The sequence below is a fragment of the Corella eumyota genome, chromosome 6 (genome assembly GCF_963082875.1).
Source record: "Corella eumyota chromosome 6, kaCorEumy4.1, whole genome shotgun sequence".
Classification (NCBI taxonomy): domain Eukaryota; kingdom Metazoa; phylum Chordata; class Ascidiacea; order Phlebobranchia; family Corellidae; genus Corella; species Corella eumyota.
In genome coordinates, this window is record NC_137495.1 from 12,117,457 (window position 1) to 12,140,338 (window position 22,882).

Here is a 22,882-nt window from a genome sequence, read left to right on the forward strand (position 1 = left end):
ATTGTATTATTAAACGTCTACCCTAATATTTTAGATTTAATGCTTTAAAAATATTTTTATTTGTTTTTACTACAACGTTGCCTTAATATACCTTATTCAATAATATTCTGTTTTTTGTTTTGTGAAGTAAAAATTGGACCTTTGTGTATAAAGTACAAAAGACCACAAACAGTAGTTTCTTATTTTTATTGACCATTTTACACTGTTACTGTTTTTTACTATTAATATTACCTCTTGTTTGCCAACAATTACTGCCTCTATTTTATTGTATTTTTAGATATGGCCTTGCCGAAACCTGCTGGGGATGCCAACGACAGAATTACCGTCTGGTATAGTGGCGTTGGGGCGACCAGGTTTGCTTGTCCAGTGTCGAGTTGTGCTGCACCACAGACTACGTTGCAGTCCTTAAAAAGACATCTTACCAGCTGTCATGGCTGGAAGGGCTGTAACGTACCTGTGCATGCCGTTTGCAATAAATGCAAATTGACATTCACAGGGCCCACTCTTAGATCGGTGCAGCGTCACTACTCGTCGTGCGCCGCTCCACTGGCTTGCTCTCCTCAAGTCCCTATTAAACCCTTCTTATGTCCAACGTGTGCGTCCAGGTGGTTAACTGTGAAATCAGCACGTAGACATTACCATCAAGCCCATCCTGGTGCGCCATCTCTTCCTTATTCGGCTTTTGCTCCTGGCAGTGCAGGGAAATCTATGCTCTGCCAGAAGCAGGCCGTCGCGGGGGGAGAAGCCATAGCCGCTGTTCGATTAACCTACGGCGGCATTAATACCAGCTATGCATGCCACTACAGCGACTGTGTAAAACACCAGAATGGGTTCGGAAGAGTGCGAGCACTTGTCCAACATCTTAAGACTGTCCATAATTACAAAAATGTCAAACTTGACGTAACATGCAACAGATGTCACTGCATGGTGGACCAGGGCACGAGTTCAATATTGAAAGCAGCACAGCATTGGAGAAGTTGTGGTAGGAATGAGGACTCTCCGGCTCCTACTCGACCTCAAGGAGCCGAGGGCAGAGGGAGAATTTCAAAAATAACAAAAATTAACAAATTTTTCTCTCCTCTGTCGTCCGCACCACTTCAGCCATCTTCTTCAATGCTGTCGCCAATTGAACCCCATATCATTCTATCTCCGATCCCCATGCAGTGCTCGTTGACACCATCGTTTATGGACAGTCTTAGCCCGAATCACATGAGTTTATCCCCACCAAAATTACAGCCATTGGTTTTGCCCCCGCCATCTTCACCGGGTAAGTATCTAACACCGCCACCAAAACTAACTTATGCCCAGGTAGTGAAGTTACCGTTACTATCAAAGTCACTTCCAAATATGACTTTTTATAATACAAATTTTCCCGAAGATATGTATATGAACATCTCAAGCATATCTTCCCTAAATAATTCGGTCACATGTCAAAATTCAGTTGTAACGGTAACTTCCCTACAGGAAGCACCACTTATACCAAAACCTCTTGAAAACAACGCCCAAACCCAGATTACTCACCAGCCCATTCCATTGACATTGCCTCCTGTTGTCCAAAGTGTCTTTGGCTCCGCTGCGGAATGCTTGGCCGAGTGTGGCCCCGCGCTGAGTGACATCATTCTCAGTTGCGAGTCTTCATTCGACTTTGTTCGGTTCTGCACTGAGCTTGAGGCATGGACTCAGGCCGTCTCTGGTTCTGTAAGTCGGCGTAAACCCGCCCCCCATTACAATCGTGGCGCCAAAATCCGCTCGGTCTGTAACAGGGTGTCGGGGCGTAGACCAAAACGAAAGAATGGTCTACGCGAGGCCTTCTGGAGGGACCAGAGGGGGACCGTCAGAAAATTAACGGAGGGCAAGGGCGCTGACTTAAGATGCCGTATTGATTTAGCTATTCTGGAGGAGCGCTTCAGCTCCGATCTTAAGTCGGCGCCCGGTGAATGTAATCGACTCCCCCCCTGGATGGACGCTCAGCTGCTTAACTTGAGATAGTCTTCGGATGCCCAGGGCTCTGACGGTGGGGCTAGTATTTCGGCGTTGGAGGTAGAGTCGGTCCTCCAAACTCTTAACACCGCTTCTGCTCCTGGGTCGGACCGCCTTTCTTATGGGTTCTGGAAGAGGCTAGATCCCAAGGGCAAGCTCTTGGCTAGACTTTTCGAGACCTGTAGAATCGCGCGCTCGGTTCCGGAGCAGTGGCGGTCCTCGAGTGTTACCCTTATTGTTAAAAATGCTGAGGGTGACCTTAAGGACGTTTCGAACTGGAGACCGATTTCTATCTGCAGAACCATTTATAAGATTTACGCCGCAGTGCTAGCTCGCCGTCTACAGCGCTGGGCTGCAAATTGTGGTGCGCTCTCGTCCGAGCAGAAGGGTTTTCGTCCAATGGAGGGGACGTTTGAACACGTATTCATGCTTGATGCTGCGCAGGCTGATTCTAAGGCTTCCAACCAGAGTTTATATACCATCTGGTTGGACCTTAAGAACGCCTTTGGCAGTATTCATCATGACTGTATTCCTGCGGTCCTTAACAGATTTGGAGCGCCTCGGTACCTGGTCGAGGTCATAACGGACATCTACTCCCGTAATGTCTGTCGCATCCGAGGATCCTCGGGCGTTACGGGTGAGATTCCAGTTGGGAGGGGAGTCCGCCAGGGCTGCCCTTTGTCCGGTCTGATATTCGACCTGGTGGCTGAGGTACTTATTCGTGGGGTCAAGTCTGTTGGTTCTGCGGGGTACAGGTTTTCGTCAGCTCCAGAAGTTAGGCCACAGATTTTGGCTTATGCTGACGATGCTTGCCTGATTTCGTCTAACCGCGATCAGGCTCAAAGTCAGCTTCAAGTCTGTGAAGAGTTTGCTCAATGGGCTGCTCTGAAGTTTAACCCCCGCAAGTGCCGAGCGATGACCTGGAAGCTTGTGGGCCGCCGGCGGGTGAGAGACCCGGATCCCTTTCTCTTATCGGGAGAGGAGATTCGGGTTCTCGAGCCATGCGAGGTTTACAAGTATTTGGGAATTCGCTCGGGTTACGGGGCGGGGTCGCGGGCTTCAGAGTGTGTCCTGGAGGATACTCTTAGCCGGGTGGAGAAGCTTTTTAGATCAAAGCTAACTCCCCACCAAAAACTTCTGGCGCTCAAGAGGTTTGTGCTTCCTCGAGTCGGGTTCACCCTAAGAATGCGCCAGTTTCCAAAAGCAAAATTGCATCGATTCGACCAGCAAGTCCGGCATTGCGTCAGGATTGCCTTTGGGTTGCCAAAGCGGGCGGCATCAGCATTTTTTTATACACCAATGGGATGCGGGGGTTTGGGTATAACATCAATCGCAACTGATGGCGACATCATGGCCACCACGCAGGCCTTTAAAATGCTGACCTCGCCCGATCCTGACGTGGCTGCCGTTGCACTTGCGCAGGTGAAATTGCTTTCTGGTAATCTGGCGCGATCTGCGGATGTGAACCTAGAGCAGTGTGCCTCTTTCCTGAGTGGGGGGCCTGTTTGCGGTAGATCTGACAAATCTGGTGCGGGCATGGGTCGCGGCTTGTTTGCATATGTTCGCAAGGCGTCGCCCAGGCTTCGCACTAGATTTCTTGTCTCCGCTGACGGCCAGCTTTGCGTTGAGGTGAACGGGTCAAAATTAACAAACAAAAATAGAAAAATACTTACTCGTTCCCTTCACCAAGCCCAGAACACCCTCTGGAAAGAGCAGTGGGCGGCCCTTCCTGATGCTGGAAAGACCGTAACCGCCCACTCAGCATACTCCCACTCGAACCACTGGGTCAAAAATCCGGCATTACTTCCGACTCATGTATACTCATTCGGCATCAAGGCTCGCCAAAACCTTCTTCCAGTTAAAAAAGTGCGAGCTCGGTTTCACAAACCACCTGAGGGAATCAAATGCTGCCGCTGCGGACGTGAGGAGGAGACCCTCCCTCATGTCCTTAACAACTGCAAACCAGTCATGCCCGCTATCCGAGAAAGGCATGACTCCATCATGAGGGAGGTACTACGCCACATACCAGCTGGGAGGTTTTCCAAGATTTCGGTGGACGCTGTCTGTGAGGAGCACGCGGCGGTCTCTGGCAGCAATCTCCGGCCCGACCTGATATTAAGGGGGAGGGGCGGAATTGTTGTCATTGACTTTGCCTGCCCTTTTGACAACGGACCCGATGCCCTTGCCGCAGCTAACGACCGGAAGCACGTCAAATATTCAAACCTTGTGCGCAACATCTCCATGGCTACCGGGCAGCCAGTCAAATTTCACTCCTTTATAATTGGGTCGCTCGGTAGTTACGCTCAGGGCAACAACTTGACCCTGAGCTCCATGGGGATTTCCGGTCGGGAGCAAGCCGAAGTTGCGAAAAATGTATGCACTTTGGCTATCAAGGGTAGCCAACAAGTCTGGCAATCTTGGTGTCGGGGCATCTCCGAGGCAATAAACAGAAATTAATCGATCCTGTTTTACGTGGCCTTGCCCTTTGAACAATTTAAACAATCAATTTTTTTTTTTTTTTTCCTTTTGCTCACCTTAACAAGGACAAGGCTACAACGCCTCGAAGAACTCAATGCGAGCAGCACCTTGCCGCACTTAACTTGTTAAACACTATGCAGATTTTTCTTTTAGTTTTTTGTTTTGTAATTTTATAACTGATCGCACTTATATCGCACTTTTTGTAATGTTTATTTCTTTTATTATATACTCGCAAAAATCCCTCAATTAAAAACCTAAATAATTTTATCACCCCCAGTAGGGGAGGCCCTTTTACGAAAATAATTATTTTTCTCAGAAAAATTATTGTTGGCAAACTTCTTTTATTGCAAATAAAACAAAGGTTCAGTAAAAAGTCTGTTCTTCTCAGTTGTAATACCTGGGACGCTAGGCATCGCCTAGCTCTTTGTATTATGCGGATTTTTGAATACAGAACGCGGAACTGAAGCTTGCTTCGTCCCGTTCACGGGTTGTCCTGGTATTGCACTACCTCCAGGCTCGGCCCACGATCCTGCTGCGGCAGGATTATCTATTATTACATCACTCTATATATACATAGCTTTTGTCACATTTTCGTTGTTTTCTTAGTTAACTTTTATTACAAATTGGTTGAGTAAGCTTATTTAGCGCTTTCATATCGTCTTAGGCAAAAATTAAACTAAGATTGCATGCACCCTAAGGCGACCGGCATAACTTACCCAGGCAGCAACATGTCCACATTTTTGCACCGATTTAGTCTGCGACTTGATTAAAAAAAACTCCGTTTCAAAAACGGGTAACTTACCTTATTCAAATAGAATGCCCGAACATGCCGGTCGACAAAACCAGTCTAAACGACCGAGCAAGGCGCTTGTCGCGTAAAGAATTTAAAGCGAAATGCAGGAGAAAACGACGCACGTTTTTACGACCACCTAACAGCACGGGCCATGCGCTTACAACGATCGCACATTTCGCGATATTTTATGTACACGCACTTGTACCAATTTCTTATGCGACTAGTTTTGATTAAAAAAAACTCCGTTTCAAGAACGGGTAACTTACCTTATTCAAATAGAATGCCCGAACATGCCGGTCGACAAAACCAGTCTAAACGACCGAGCAAGGCGCTTGTCGCGTAAAGAATTTAAAGCGAAATGCAGGAGAAAACGACGCACGTTTTTACGACCACCTAACAGCACGGGCCATGCGCTTACAACGATCGCACATTTCGCGATATTTTATGTACAGGCACTTAATCCAATTTCTTATGCGACTAGTTTTAATTAAAAAAAACTCCGTTTCAAGAACGGGTAACTTACCTTATTCAAATAGAATGCCCGAACATGCCGGTCGACAAAACCAGTCTAAACGACCGAGCAAGGCGCTTGTCGCGTAAAGAATTTAAAGCGAAATGCAGGAGAAAACGACGCACGTTTTTACGACCACCTAACAGCACGGGCCATGCGCTTACAACGATCGCACATTTCGCGATATTTTATGTACGTGCACTTGTACCAATTCTTATGCGACTAGTTTTGATTAAAAAAAACTCCGTTTCAAGAACGGGTAACTTACCTTATTCAAATAGAATGCCCGAACATGCCGCTCGACAAAACCAGTCTAAACGACCGAGCAAGACTCTTGTCGCGTAAAGAATTTAAAGCGAAATGCAGGAGAAAACGACGCACGTTTTTACGACCACCTAACAGCACGGGCCATGCGCTTACAACGATCGCACATTTCGCGATATTTTATGTACACGCACTTGTACCAATTTCTTATGCGACTTGTTTTGATTAAAAAAAAATCCGTTTCAAGAACGGGTAACTTACCTTATTCAAATAGAATGCCCGAACATGCCGGGCGACAAAACCAGTCTAAACGACCGAGCAAGGCGCTTGTCCCGTAAAGAATTTAAAGCGAAATGCAGGAGAAAACGACGCACGTTTTTACGACCACCTAACAGCACAGGCCATGCGCTTACAACGATCGCCCATTTCGCGATATTTTATGTACACGCACTTGTACCAATTTCTTATGCGACTTGTTTTGATTAAAAAAAACTCCGTTTCAAGAACGGGTAACTTACCTTATTCAAATAGAATGCCCGATTATGCCGGCCGACAAAACCAGTCTAAACGACCGAGCAAGGCGCTTGTCGCGTAAAGAATTTAAAGCGAAATGCAGGAGAAAACGACGCACGTTTTTACGACCACCTAACAGCACAGGCCATGCGCTTACAACGATCGCACATTTCGCGATATTTTATGTACAGGCACTTGTACCAATTTCTTATGCGACTAGTTTTGATTAAAAAAAACTCCGTTTCAAGAACGGGTAACTTACCTTATTCAAATAGAATGCCCGAACATGCCGGTCGACAAAACCAGTCTAAACGACCGAGCAAGGCGCTTGTCGCTTAAAGAATTTAAAGCGAAATGCAGGAGAAAACGACGCACGTTTTTACGACCACCTAACAGCACGGGCCATGCGCTTACAACGATCGCACATTTCGCGATATTTTATGTACAGGCACTTAATCCAATTTCTTATGCGACTAGTTTTAATTAAAAAAAACTCCGTTTCAAGAACGGGTAACTTACATTATTCAAATATAATGCCCGAACATGCCGGTCGACAAAACCAGTCTAAACGACCGAGCAAGGCGCTTGTCGCGTAAAGAATTTAAAGCGAAATGCAGGAGAAAACGACGCACGTTTTTACGACCACCTAACAGCACAGGCCATGCGCTTACAACGATCGCACATTTCGCGATATTTTATGTACAGGCACTTGTACCAATTTCTTATGCGACTAGTTTTGATTAAAAAAAACTCCGTTTCAAGATCGGGTAACTTACCTTATTCAAATAGAATGCCCGAACATGCCGGTCAACAAAACCAGTCTAAACGACCGAGCAAGGCGCTTGTCGCTTAAAGAATTTAAAGCGAAATGCAGGAGAAAACGACGCACGTTTTTACGACCACCTAACAGCACGGGCCATGCGCTTACAACGATCGCACATTTCGCGATATTTTATGTACACGCACTTGTACCAATTTCTTATGCGACTAGTTTTGATTAAAAAAAACTCCGTTTCAAGAACGGGTAACTTACCTTATTCAAATAGAATGCCCGAACATGCCGGGCGACAAAACCAGTCTAAACGACCGAGCAAGGCGCTTGTCGCGTAAAGAATTTAAAGCGAAATGCAGGAGAAAACGACGCACGTTTTTACGACCACCTAACAGTACGAACCTTGTGCTTACAAGGCTCGCCCATTTCGCGATTCAAATTTGCAAAGTAGAGCCAGGCAACTTTATAATTAGCAACATTTGTGTTTAGTATGTAAAAAGGCGTCGACACAAGCTAACGGCGGCCTCCTGTGGCGCACAGGTCGCCGTTAATTAATTACTGCGGCGATAATTAGGGTGGCTGTGAACAGATACCCCGCTTCGAAAAACCGTCAACCTGTACACGGGGTGCGAAGCAACTATTGGAATAAAATGAATTAGCCAATAGCGGCCGCGAACAGAATGACAGACCGCGCGAATTCGATCGGATTCCGCCATTTTTGGGCATCGCTTCTCGGCCCCTAGGGCTAAGATCAAGTGTAGTATCTGTTCTTCTCAGTTGTAATACCTGGGACGCTAGGCATCGCCTAGCTCTTTGTATTATGCGGATTTTTGAATACAGAACGCGGAACTGAAGCTTGCTTCGTCCCGTTCACGGGTTGTCCTGGTATTGCACTACCTCCAGGCTCGGCCCACGATCCTGCTGCGGCAGGATTATCTATTATTACATCACTCTATATATACATAGCTTTTGTCACATTTTCGTTGTTTTCTTAGTTAACTTTTATTACAAATTGGTTGAGTAAGCTTATTTAGCGCTTTCATATCGTCTTAGGCAAAAATTAAACTAAGATTGCATGCACCCTAAGGCGACCGGCATAACTTACCCAGGTAGCAACATGTCCACATTTTTGCACCGATTTAGTCTGCGACTTGATTAAAAAAAACTCCGTTTCAAAAACGGGTAACTTACCTTATTCAAATAGAATGCCCGAACATGCCGGTCGACAAAACCAGTCTAAACGATCGAGCAAGGCGCTTGTCGCGTAAAGAATTTAAAGCGAAATGCAGGAGAAAACGACGCACGTTTTTACGACCCCCTAACAGCACAGGCCATGCGCTTACAACGATCGCACATTTCGCGATATTTTATGTACACGAACTTGTACCAAATTCTTATGCGACTAGTTTTGATTAAAAAAAACTCCGTTTCAAGAACGGGTAACTTACCTTATTCAAATAGAATGCCCGAACATGCCGGTCGACAAAACCAGTCTAAACGACCGAGCAAGGCGCTTGTCGCGTAAAGAATTTAAAGCGAAATGCAGGAGAAAACGACGCACGTTTTTACGACCCCCTAACAGCACAGGCCATGCGCTTACAACGATCGCACATTTCGCGATATTTTATGTACACGAACTTGTACCAAATTCTTATGCGACTAGTTTTGATTAAAAAAAACTCCGTTTCAAGAACGGGTAACTTACCTTATTCAAATAGAATGCCCGAACATGCCGGTCGACAAAACCAGTCTAAACGACCGAGCAAGGCGCTTGTCGCGTAAAGAATTTAAAGCGAAATGCAGGAGAAAACGACGCACGTTTTTACGACCACCTAACAGCACGGGCCATGCGCTTACAACGATCGCACATTTCGCGATATTTTATGTACAGGCACTTAATCCAATTTCTTATGCGACTAGTTTTAATTAAAAAAAACTCCGTTTCAAGAACGGGTAACTTACCTTATTCAAATAGAATGCCCGAAGATGCCGGTCGACAAAACCAGTCTAAACGACCGAGCAAGGCGCTTGTCGCGTAAAGAATTTAAAGCGAAATGCAGGAGAAAACGACGCACGTTTTTACGACCACCTAACAGCACGGGCCATGCGCTTACAACGATCGCACATTTCGCGATATTTTATGTACGTGCACTTGTACCAATTCTTATGCGACTAGTTTTGATTAAAAAAAACTCCGTTTCAAGAACGGGTAACTTACCTTATTCAAATAGAATGCCCGAACATGCCGCTCGACAAATCCAGTCTAAACGACCGAGCAAGACGCTTGTCGCGTAAAGAATTTAAAGCGAAATGCAGGAGAAAACGACGCACGTTTTTACGACCACCTAACAGCACGGGCCATGCGCTTACAACGATCGCACATTTCGCGATATTTTATGTACACGCACTTGTACCAATTTCTTATGCGACTTGTTTTGATTAAAAAAACAACCGTTTCAAGAACGGGTAACTTACCTTATTCAAATAGAATGCCCGAACATGCCGGGCGACAAAACCAGTCTAAACGACCGAGCAAGGCGCTTGTCGCGTAAAGAATTTAAAGCGAAATGCAGGAGAAAACGACGCACGTTTTTACGACCACCTAACAGCACAGGCCATGCGCTTACAACGATCGCCCATTTCGCGATATTTTATGTACACGCACTTGTACCAATTTCTTATGCGACTTGTTTTGATTAAAAAAAACTCCGTTTCAAGAACGGGTAACTTACCTTATTCAAATAGAATGCCCGAACATGCCGGCCGACAAAACCAGTCTAAACGACCGAGCAAGGCGCTTGTCGCGTAAAGAATTTAAAGCGAAATGCAGGAGAAAACGACGCACGTTTTTACGACCACCTAACAGCACAGGCCATGCGCTTACAACGATCGCACATTTCGCGATATTTTATGTACAGGCACTTGTACCAATTTCTTATGCGACTAGTTTTGATTAAAAAAAACTCCGTTTCAAGAACGGGTAACTTACCTTATTCAAATAGAATGCCCGAACATGCCGGTCGACAAAACCAGTCTAAACGACCGAGCAAGGCGCTTGTCGCTTAAAGAATTTAAAGCGAAATGCAGGAGAAAACGACGCACGTTTTTACGACCACCTAACAGCACGGACCATGCGCTTACAACGATCGCACATTTCGCGATATTTTATGTACACGCACTTGTACCAATTTCTTATGCGACTAGTTTTGATTAAAAAAAACTCCGTTTCAAGAACGGGTAACTTACCTTATTCAAATAGAATGCCCGAACATGCCGGGCGACAAAACCAGTCTAAACGACCGAGCAAGGCGCTTGTCGCGTAAAGAATTTAAAGCGAAATGCAGGAGAAAACGACGCACGTTTTTACGACCACCTAACAGTACGAACCTTGTGCTTACAAGGCTCGCCCATTTCGCGATTCAAATTTGCAAAGTAGAGCCAGGCAACTTTATAATTAGCAACATTTGTGTTTAGTATGTAAAAAGGCGTCGACACAAGCTAACGGCGGCCTCCTGTGGCGCACAGTTCGCCGTTAATTAATTACTGCGGCGATAATTAGGGTGGCTGTGAACAGATACCCCGCTTCGAAAAACCGTCAACCTGTACACGGGGTGCGAAGCAACTATTGGAATAAAATGAATTAGCCAATAGCGGCCGCGAACAGAATGACAGACCGCGCGAATTCGATCGGATTTCGCCATTTTTGGGCATCGCTTCTCGGCCCCTAGGGCTAAGATCAAGTGTAGTGACGTCGTTGGCACTATTGCTGGATCTAAGGCCCAAAGACTGAGAAGCGATCACGCCAGATGAAAGTATGCTCACATTGCTGACATTCACTTTCACTCAGCACTTTGCACTTTGCACACATGTTATGCATTGTTTGCCCGCTGAAATCTGGTACATGGCTAGCAGCTCACAAGCGAAAGCAGCCACAGCAATCGGAAAGGGTTTCGTGAAATTTTTCCCGCCGATTGCAAAGTGGTTTTGCCAAGCTAAGTGATTAAGCTCTAGTCGCTGGGTGTGGCTTGGTGTTAAAACCCTCCAACCACGATAGCTATGCGCCCTTCAACCCACACAGCTTCATTACGTTTGCTAACTGTGCTGGGGGTAGTATTACACTACAACCTTTTTCAACCACCAGGGGTTGTAAAAGGCCTCTGGTGAGGACATGCTTTACAGCAATCCCTTTATTGGGATGTCAAATACGGCTTGCCGTAGTCACCACCTCTGTTCTTCTCAGTTGTAATACCTGGGACGCTAGGCATCGCCTAGCTCTTTGTATTATGCGGATTTTTGAATACAGAACGCGGAACTGAAGCTTGCTTCGTCCCGTTCACGGGTTGTCCTGGTATTGCACTACCTCCAGGCTCGGCCCACGATCCTGCTGCGGCAGGATTATCTATTATTACATCACTCTATATATACATAGCTTTTGTCACATTTTCGTTGTTTTCTTAGTTAACTTTTATTACAAATTGGTTGAGTAAGCTTATTTAGCGCTTTCATATCGTCTTAGGCAAAAATTAAACTAAGATTGCATGCACCCTAAGGCGACCGGCATAACTTACCCAGGCAGCAACATGTCCACATTTTTGCACCGATTTAGTCTGCGACTTGATTAAAAAAAAATCCGTTTCAAGAACGGGTAACTTACCTTATTCAAATAGAATGCCCGAACATGCCGGGCGACAAAACCAGTCTAAACGACCGAGCAAGGCGCTTGTCGCGTAAAGAATTTAAAGCGAAATGCAGGAGAAAACGACGCACGTTTTTACGACCACCTAACAGCACAGGCCATGCGCTTACAACGATCGCCCATTTCGCGATATTTTATGTACACGCACTTGTACCAATTTCTTATGCGACTTGTTTTGATTAAAAAAAACTCCGTTTCAAGAACGGGTAACTTACCTTATTCAAATAGAATGCCCGATTATGCCGGCCGACAAAACCAGTCTAAACGACCGAGCAAGGCGCTTGTCGCGTAAAGAATTTAAAGCGAAATGCAGGAGAAAACGACGCACGTTTTTACGACCACCTAACAGCACAGGCCATGCGCTTACAACGATCGCACATTTCGCGATATTTTATGTACAGGCACTTGTACCAATTTCTTATGCGACTAGTTTTGATTAAAAAAAACTCCGTTTCAAGAACGGGTAACTTACCTTATTCAAATAGAATGCCCGAACATGCCGGTCGACAAAACCAGTCTAAACGACCGAGCAAGGCGCTTGTCGCTTAAAGAATTTAAAGCGAAATGCAGGAGAAAACGACGCACGTTTTTACGACCACCTAACAGCACGGGCCATGCGCTTACAACGATCGCACATTTCGCGATATTTTATGTACAGGCACTTAATCCAATTTCTTATGCGACTAGTTTTAATTAAAAAAAACTCCGTTTCAAGAACGGGTAACTTACCTTATTCAAATAGAATGCCCGAACATGCCGGTCGACAAAACCAGTCTAAACGATCGAGCAAGGCGCTTGTCGCGTAAAGAATTTAAAGCGAAATGCAGGAGAAAACGACGCACGTTTTTACGACCCCCTAACAGCACAGGCCATGCGCTTACAACGATCGCACATTTCGCGATATTTTATGTACACGAACTTGTACCAAATTCTTATGCGACTAGTTTTGATTAAAAAAAACTCCCTTTCAAGAACGGGTAACTTACCTTATTCAAATAGAATGCCCGAACATGCCGGTCGACAAAACCAGTCTAAACGACCGAGCAAGGCGCTTGTCGCGTAAAGAATTTAAAGCGAAATGCAGGAGAAAACGACGCACGTTTTTACGACCCCCTAACAGCACAGGCCATGCGCTTACAACGATCGCACATTTCGCGATATTTTATGTACACGAACTTGTACCAAATTCTTATGCGACTAGTTTTGATTAAAAAAAACTCCGTTTCAAGAACGGGTAACTTACCTTATTCAAATAGAATGCCCGAACATGCCGGTCGACAAAACCAGTCTAAACGACCGAGCAAGGCGCTTGTCGCGTAAAGAATTTAAAGCGAAATGCAGGAGAAAACGACGCACGTTTTTACGACCACCTAACAGCACGGGCCATGCGCTTACAACGATCGCACATTTCGCGATATTTTATGTACAGGCACTTAATCCAATTTCTTATGCGACTAGTTTTAATTAAAAAAAACTCCGTTTCAAGAACGGGTAACTTACCTTATTCAAATAGAATGCCCGAACATGCCGGTCGACAAAACCAGTCTAAACGACCGAGCAAGGCGCTTGTCGCGTAAAGAATTTAAAGCGAAATGCAGGAGAAAACGACGCACGTTTTTACGACCACCTAACAGCACGGGCCATGCGCTTACAACGATCGCACATTTCGCGATATTTTATGTACGTGCACTTGTACCAATTCTTATGCGACTAGTTTTGATTAAAAAAAACTCCGTTTCAAGAACGGGTAACTTACCTTATTCAAATAGAATGCCCGAACATGCCGCTCGACAAATCCAGTCTAAACGACCGAGCAAGACGCTTGTCGCGTAAAGAATTTAAAGCGAAATGCAGGAGAAAACGACGCACGTTTTTACGACCACCTAACAGCACGGGCCATGCGCTTACAACGATTGCACATTTCGCGATATTTTATGTACACGCACTTGTACCAATTTCTTATGCGACTTGTTTTGATTAAAAAAACAACCGTTTCAAGAACGGGTAACTTACCTTATTCAAATAGAATGCCCGAACATGCCGGGCGACAAAACCAGTCTAAACGACCGAGCAAGGCGCTTGTCGCGTAAAGAATTTAAAGCGAAATGCAGGAGAAAACGACGCACGTTTTTACGACCACCTAACAGCACAGGCCATGCGCTTACAACGATCGCCCATTTCGCGATATTTTATGTACACGCACTTGTACCAATTTCTTATGCGACTTGTTTTGATTAAAAAAAACTCCGTTTCAAGAACGGGTAACTTACCTTATTCAAATAGAATGCCCGAACATGCCGGCCGACAAAACCAGTCTAAACGACCGAGCAAGGCGCTTGTCGCGTAAAGAATTTAAAGCGAAATGCAGGAGAAAACGACGCACGTTTTTACGACCACCTAACAGCACGGGCCATGCGCTTACAACGATCGCACATTTCGCGATATTTTATGTACAGGCACTTGTACCAATTTCTTATGCGACTAGTTTTGATTAAAAAAAACTCCGTTTCAAGAACGGGTAACTTACCTTATTCAAATAGAATGCCCGAACATGCCGGTCGACAAAACCAGTCTAAACGACCGAGCAAGGCGCTTGTCGCTTAAAGAATTTAAAGCGAAATGCAGGAGAAAACGACGCACGTTTTTACGACCACCTAACAGCACGGGCCATGCGCTTACAACGATCGCACATTTCGCGATATTTTATGTACACGCACTTGTACCAATTTCTTATGCGACTAGTTTTGATTAAAAAAAACTCCGTTTCAAGAACGGGTAACTTACCTTATTCAAATAGAATGCCCGAACATGCCGGGCGACAAAACCAGTCTAAACGACCGAGCAAGGCGCTTGTCGCGTAAAGAATTTAAAGCGAAATGCAGGAGAAAACGACGCACGTTTTTACGACCACCTAACAGTACGAACCTTGTGCTTACAAGGCTCGCCCATTTCGCGATTCAAATTTGCAAAGTAGAGCCAGGCAACTTTATAATTAGCAACATTTGTGTTTAGTATGTAAAAAGGCGTCGACACAAGCTAACGGCGGCCTCCTGTGGCGCACAGGTCGCCGTTAATTAATTACTGCGGCGATAATTAGGGTGGCTGTGAACAGATACCCCGCTTCGAAAAACCGTCAACCTGTACACGGGGTGCGAAGCAACTATTGGAATAAAATGAATTAGCCAATAGCGGCCGCGAACAGAATGACAGACCGCGCGAATTCGATCGGATTTCGCCATTTTTGGGCATCGCTTCTCGGCCCCTAGGGCTAAGATCAAGTGTAGTATCTGTTCTTCTCAGTTGTAATACCTGGGACGCTAGGCATCGCCTAGCTCTTTGTATTATGCGGATTTTTGAATACAGAACGCGGAACTGAAGCTTGCTTCGTCCCGTTCACGGGTTGTCCTGGTATTGCACTACCTCCAGGCTCGGCCCACGATCCTGCTGCGGCAGGATTATCTATTATTACATCACTCTATATATACATAGCTTTTGTCACATTTTCGTTGTTTTCTTAGTTAACTTTTATTACAAATTGGTTGAGTAAGCTTATTTAGCGCTTTCATATCGTCTTAGGCAAAAATAAAACTAAGATTGCATGCACCCTAAGGCGACCGGCATAACTTACCCAGGCAGCAACATGTCCACATTTTTGCACCGATTTAGTCTGCGACTTGATTAAAAAAAACTCCGTTTCAAAAACGGGTAACTTACCTTATTCAAATAGAATGCCCGAACATGCCGGTCGACAAAACCAGTCTAAACGACCGAGCAAGGCGCTTGTCGCGTAAAGAATTTAAAGCGAAATGCAGGAGAAAACGACGCACGTTTTTACGACCACCTAACAGCACGGGCCATGCGCTTACAACGATCGCACATTTCGCAATATTTTATGTACACGCACTTGTACCAATTTCTTATGCGACTAGTTTTGATTAAAAAAAACTCCGTTTCAAGAACGGGTAACTTACCTTATTCAAATAGAATGCCCGAACATGCCGGTCGACAAAACCAGTCTAAACGACCGAGCAAGGCGCTTGTCGCGTAAAGAATTTAAAGCGAAATGCAGGAGAAAACGACGCACGTTTTTACGACCACCTAACAGCACGGGCCATGCGCTTACAACGATCGCACATTTCGCGATATTTTATGTACAGGCACTTAATCCAATTTCTTATGCGCCTAGTTTTAATTAAAAAAAACTCTGTTTCAAGAACGGGTAACTTACCTTATTCAAATAGAATGCCCGAACATGCCGGTCGACAAAACCAGTCTAAACGACCGAGCAAGGCGCTTGTCGCGTAAAGAATTTAAAGCGAAATGCAGGAGAAAACGACGCACGTTTTTACGACCACCTAACAGCACGGGCCATGCGCTTACAACGATCGCACATTTCGCGATATTTTATGTACGTGCACTTGTACCAATTCTTATGCGACTAGTTTTGATTAAAAAAAACTCCGTTTCAAGATCGGGTAACTTACCTTATTCAAATAGAATGCCCGAACATGCCGCTCGACAAATCCAGTCTAAACGACCGAGCAAGACGCTTGTCGCGTAAAGAATTTAAAGCGAAATGCAGGAGAAAACGACGCACGTTTTTACGACCACCTAACAGCACGGGCCATGCGCTTACAACGATCGCACATTTCGCGATATTTTATGTACACGCACTTGTACCAATTTCTTATGCGACTTGTTTTGATTAAAAAAACAACCGTTTCAAGAACGGGTAACTTACCTTATTCAAATAGAATGCCCGAACATGCCGGGCGACAAAACCAGTCTAAACGACCGAGCAAGGCGCTTGTCGCGTAAAGAATTTAAAGCGAAATACAGGAGAAAACGACGCACGTTTTTACGACCACCTAACAGCACAGGCCATGCGCTTACAACGATCGCCCATTTCGCGATATTTTATGTACACGCACTTGTACCAATTTCTTATGCGACTTGTTTTGATTAAAAAAAACTCCGTTTCAAGAACGGGTAACTTACCTTATTCAAATAGAATGCCCGAACATGCCGGCCGACAAAACCAGTCTAAACGACCGAGCAAGGCGCTTGTCGCGTAAAGAATTTAAAGCGAAATGCAGGAGAAAACGACGCACGTTTTTACGACCACCTAACAGCACAGGCCATGCGCTTACAACGATCGCACATTTCGCGATATTTTATGTACAGGCACTTGTACCAATTTCTTATGCGACTAGTTTTGATTAAAAAAAACTCCGTTTCAAGAACGGGTAACTTACCTTATTCAAATAGAATGCCCGAACATGCCGGTCGACAAAACCAGTCTAAACGACCGAGCAAGGCGCTTGTCGCTTAAAGAATTTAAAGCGAAATGCAGGAGAAAACGACGCACGTTTTTACGACCACCTAACAGCACGGGCCATGCGCTTACAACGATCGCACATTTCGCGATATTTTATGTACACGCACTTGTACCAATTTCTTATGCGACTAGTTTTGATTAAAAAAAACTCCGTTTCAAGAACGGGTAACTTACCTTATTCAAATAGAATGCCCGAACATGCCGGGCGACAAAACCAGTCTAAACGACCGAGCAAGGCGCTTGTCGCGTAAAGAATTTAAAGCGAAATGCAGGAGAAAACGACGCACGTTTTTACGACCACCTAACAGTACGAACCTTGTGCTTACAAGGCTCGCCCATTTCGCGATTCAAATTTGCAAAGTAGAGCCAGGCAACTTTATAATTAGCAACATTTGTGTTTAGTATGTAAAAAGGCGTCGACACAAGCTAACGGCGGCCTCCTGTGGCGCACAGGTCGCCGTTAATTAATTACTGCGGCGATAATTAGGGTGGCTGTTAACAGATACCCCGCTTCGAAAAACCGTCAACCTGTACACGGGGTGCGAAGCAACTATTGGAATAAAATGAATTAGCCAATAGCGGCCGCGAACAGAATGACAGACCGCGCGAATTCGATCGGATTCCGCCATTTTTGGGCATCGCTTCTCGGCCCCTAGGGCTAAGATCAAGTGTAGTATCTGTTCTTCTCAGTTGTAATACCTGGGACGCTAGGCATCGCCTAGCTCTTTGTATTATGCGGATTTTTGAATACAGAACGCGGAACTGAAGCTTGCTTCGTCCCGTTCACGGGTTGTCCTGGTATTGCACTACCTCCAGGCTCGGCCCACGATCCTGCTGCGGCAGGATTATCTATTATTACATCACTCTATATATACATAGCTTTTGTCACATTTTCGTTGTTTTCTTAGTTAACTTTTATTACAAATTGGTTGAGTAAGCTTATTTAGCGCTTTCATATCGTCTTAGGCAAAAATAAAACTAAGATTGCATGCACCCTAAGGCGACCGGCATAACTTACCCAGGCAGCAACATGTCCACATTTTTGCACCGATTTAGTCTGCGACTTGATTAAAAAAAACTCCGTTTCAAAAACGGGTAACTTACCTTATTCAAATAGAATGCCCGAACATGCCGGTCGACAAAACCAGTCTAAACGATCGAGCAAGGCGCTTGTCGCGTAAAGAATTTAAAGCGAAATGCAGGAGAAAACGACGCACGTTTTTACGACCCCCTAACAGCACAGGCCATGCGCTTACAACGATCGCACATTTCGCGATATTTTATGTACACGAACTTGTACCAAATTCTTATGCGACTAGTTTTGATTAAAAAAAACTCCGTTTCAAGAACGGGTAACTTACCTTATTCAAATAGAATGCCCGAACATGCCGGTCGACAAAACCAGTCTAAACGACCGAGCAAGGCGCTTGTCGCGTAAAGAATTTAAAGCGAAATGCAGGAGAAAACGACGCACGTTTTTACGACCACCTAACAGCACGGGCCATGCGCTTACAACGATCGCACATTTCGCGATATTTTATGTACAGGCACTTAATCCAATTTCTTATGCGACTAGTTTTAATTAAAAAAAACTCCGTTTCAAGAACGGGTAACTTACCTTATTCAAATAGAATGCCCGAACATGCCGGTCGACAAAACCAGTCTAAACGACCGAGCAAGGCGCTTGTCGCGTAAAGAATTTAAAGCGAAATGCAGGAGAAAACGACGCACGTTTTTACGACCACCTAACAGCACGGGCCATGCGCTTACAACGATCGCACATTTCGCGATATTTTATGTACACGCACTTGTACCAATTTCTTATGCGACTAGTTTTGATTAAAAAAAACTCCGTTTCAAGAACGGGTAACTTACCTTATTCAAATAGAATGCCCGAACATGCCGGGCGACAAAACCAGTCTAAACGACCGAGCAAGGCGCTTGTCGCGTAAAGAATTTAAAGCGAAATGCAGGAGAAAACGACGCACGTTTTTACGACCACCTAACAGCACGGGCCATGCGCTTACAACGATCGCACATTTCGCGATATTTTATGTACACGCACTTGTACCAATTTCTTATGCGACTAGTTTTGATTAAAAAAAACTCCGTTTCAAGAACGGGTAACTTACCTTATTCAAATAGAATGCCCGAACATGCCGGGCGACAAAACCAGTCTAAACGACCGAGCAAGGCGCTTGTCGCGTAAAGAATTTAAAGCGAAATGCAGGAGAAAACGACGCACGTTTTTACGACCACCTAACAGTACGAACCTTGTGCTTACAAGGCTCGCCCATTTCGCGATTCAAATTTGCAAAGTAGAGCCAGGCAACTTTATAATTAGCAACATTTGTGTTTAGTATGTAAAAAGGCGTCGACACAAGCTAACGGCGGCCTCCTGTGGCGCACAGGTCGCCGTTAATTAATTACTGCGGCGATAATTAGGGTGGCTGTGAACAGATACCCCGCTTCGAAAAACCGTCAACCTGTACACGGGGTGCGAAGCAACTATTGGAATAAAATGAATTAGCCAATCGCGGCCGCGAACAGAATGACAGACCGCGCGAATTCGATCGGATTCTGCCATTTTTGGGCATCGCTTCTCGGCCCCTAGGGCTAAGATCAAGTGTAGTGACGTCGTTGGCACTATTGCTGGATCTAAGGCCCAAAGACTGAGAAGCGATCACGCCAGATGAAAGTATGCTCACATTGCTGACAATCACTTTCACTCAGCACTTTGCACTTTGCACACATGTTATGCATTGTTTGCCCGCTGAAATCTGGTACATGGCTAGCAGCTCACAAGCGAAAGCAGCCACAGCAATCGGAAAGGGTTTCGTGAAATTTTTCCCGCCGACTGCAAAGTGGTTTTGCCAAGCTAAGTGATTAAGCTCTAGTCGCTGGGTGTGGCTTGGTGTTAAAACCCTCCAACCACGATAGCTATGCGCCCTTCAACCCACACAGCTTCATTACGTTTGCTAACTGTGCTGGGGGTAGTATTACACTACAACCTTTTTCAACCACCAGGGGTTGTAAAAGGCCTCTGGTGAGGACATGCTTTACAGCAATCCCTTTATTGGGATGTCAAATACGGCTTGCCGTAGTCACCACCCTCTGTTCTTCTCAGTTGTAATACCTGGGACGCTAGGCATCGCCTAGCTCTTTGTATTATGCGGATTTTTGAATACAGAACGCGGAACTGAAGCTTGCTTCGTCCCGTTCACGGGTTGTCCTGGTATTGCACTACCTCCAGGCTCGGCCCACGATCCTGCTGCGGCAGGATTATCTATTATTACATCACTCTATATATACATAGCTTTTGTCACATTTTCGTTGTTTTCTTAGTTAACTTTTATTACAAATTGGTTGAGTAAGCTTATTTAGCGCTTTCATATCGTCTTAGGCAAAAATTAAACTAAGATTGCATGCACCCTAAGGCGACCGGCATAACTTACCCAGGCAGCAACATGTCCACATTTTTGCACCGATTTAGTCTGCGACTTGATTAAAAAAAACTCCGTTTCAAAAACGGGTAACTTACCTTATTCAAATAGAATGCCCGAACATGCCGGTCGACAAAACCAGTCTAAACGATCGAGCAAGGCGCTTGTCGCGTAAAGAATTTAAAGCGAAATGCAGGAGAAAACGACGCACGTTTTTACGACCCCCTAACAGCACAGGCCATGCGCTTACAACGATCGCACATTTCGCGATATTTTATGTACACGAACTTGTACCAAATTCTTATGCGACTAGTTTTGATTAAAAAAAACTCCGTTTCAAGAACGGGTAACTTACCTTATTCAAATAGAATGCCCGAACATGCCGGTCGACAAAACCAGTCTAAACGACCGAGCAAGGCGCTTGTCGCGTAAAGAATTTAAAGCGAAATGCAGGAGAAAACGACGCACGTTTTTACGACCACCTAACAGCACGGGCCATGCGCTTACAACGATCGCACATTTCGCGATATTTTATGTACACGCACTTGTACCAATTTCTTATGCGACTAGTTTTGATTAAAAAAAACTCCGTTTCAAGAACGGGTAACTTACCTTATTCAAATAGAATGCCCGAACATGCCGGTCGACAAAACCAGTCTAAACGACCGAGCAAGGCGCTTGTCGCGTAAAGAATTTAAAGCGAAATGCAGGAGAAAACGACGCACGTTTTTACGACCACCTAACATAACTTACCCAGGCAGCAACATGTCCACATTTTTGCACCGATTTAGTCTGCGACTTGATTAAAAAAAACTCCGTTTCAAAAACGGGTAACTTACCTTATTCAAATAGAATGCCCGAACATGCCGGTCGACAAAACCAGTCTAAACGATCGAGCAAGGCGCTTGTCGCGTAAAGAATTTAAAGCGAAATGCAGGAGAAAACGACGCACGTTTTTACGACCCCCTAACAGCACAGGCCATGCGCTTACAACGATCGCACATTTCGCGATATTTTATGTACACGAACTTGTACCAAATTCTTATGCGACTAGTTTTGATTAAAAAAAACTCCGTTTCAAGAACGGGTAACTTACCTTATTCAAATAGAAAGCCCGAACATGCCGGTCGACAAAACCAGTCTAAACGACCGAGCAAGGCGCTTGTCGCGTAAAGAATTTAAAGCGAAATGCAGGAGAAAACGACGCACGTTTTTACGACCACCTAACAGCACGGGCCATGCGCTTACAACGATCGCACATTTCGCGATATTTTATGTACACGCACTTGTACCAATTTCTTATGCGACTAGTTTTGATTAAAAAAAACTCCGTTTCAAGAACGGGTAACTTACCTTATTCAAATAGAATGCCCGAACATGCCGGGCGACAAAACCAGTCTAAACGACCGAGCAAGGCGCTTGTCGCGTAAAGAATTTAAAGCGAAATGCAGGAGAAAACGACGCACGTTTTTACGACCACCTAACAGCACGGGCCATGCGCTTACAACGATCGCACATTTCGCGATATTTTATGTACAGGCACTTGTACCAATTTCTTATGCGACTAGTTTTGATTAAAAAAAACTCCGTTTCAAGAACGGGTAACTTACCTTATTCAAATAGAATGCCCGAACATGCCGGTCGACAAAACCAGTCTAAACGACCGAGCAAGGCGCTTGTCGCGTAAAGAATTTAAAGCGAAATGCAGGAGAAAACGACGCACGTTTTTACGACCACCTAACAGCACGGGCCATGCGCTTACAACGATCGCACATTTCGCGATATTTTATGTACAGGCACTTAATCCAATTTCTTATGCGACTAGTTTTAATTAAAAAAAACTCCGTTTCAAGAACGGGTAACTTACCTTATTCAAATAGAATGCCCGAACATGCCGGTCGACAAAACCAGTCTAAACGACCGAGCAAGGCGCTTGTCGCGTAAAGAATTTAAAGCGAAATGCAGGAGAAAACGACGCACGTTTTTACGACCACCTAACAGCACGGGCCATGCGCTTACAACGATCGCACATTTCGCGATATTTTATGTACACGCACTTGTACCAATTTCTTATGCGACTAGTTTTGATTAAAA

General features: G+C 44.9%; 6 non-coding genes across 6 annotated transcripts; all 6 read left to right on the forward strand.

Moving 5' to 3' along the window:
• Nucleotides 1-4,792: 4,792 nt before the first annotated feature.
• LOC145757253 (U2 spliceosomal RNA) lies at nucleotides 4,793-4,988 on the forward strand. The gene has a single exon (XR_014285306.1). It is a non-coding gene; the product is annotated as a U2 spliceosomal RNA (small nuclear RNA).
• A 3,047-nt stretch (nucleotides 4,989-8,035) lies between these two features.
• LOC145757230 (U2 spliceosomal RNA) lies at nucleotides 8,036-8,230 on the forward strand. The gene has a single exon (XR_014285285.1). It is a non-coding gene; the product is annotated as a U2 spliceosomal RNA (small nuclear RNA).
• Nucleotides 8,231-11,492: 3,262 nt separating this feature from the next.
• LOC145757266 (U2 spliceosomal RNA) lies at nucleotides 11,493-11,693 on the forward strand. Its single transcript, XR_014285318.1, has one exon. It is a non-coding gene; the product is annotated as a U2 spliceosomal RNA (small nuclear RNA).
• A 3,561-nt stretch (nucleotides 11,694-15,254) lies between these two features.
• LOC145757231 (U2 spliceosomal RNA) lies at nucleotides 15,255-15,449 on the forward strand. The gene has a single exon (XR_014285286.1). It is a non-coding gene; the product is annotated as a U2 spliceosomal RNA (small nuclear RNA).
• Nucleotides 15,450-17,982: 2,533 nt separating this feature from the next.
• Nucleotides 17,983-18,177, forward strand: LOC145757232 (U2 spliceosomal RNA). Its single transcript, XR_014285287.1, has one exon. It is a non-coding gene; the product is annotated as a U2 spliceosomal RNA (small nuclear RNA).
• Nucleotides 18,178-20,412: 2,235 nt separating this feature from the next.
• Nucleotides 20,413-20,614, forward strand: LOC145757269 (U2 spliceosomal RNA). The gene has a single exon (XR_014285321.1). It is a non-coding gene; the product is annotated as a U2 spliceosomal RNA (small nuclear RNA).
• The last annotated feature ends 2,268 nt before the right edge of the window (nucleotides 20,615-22,882 follow it).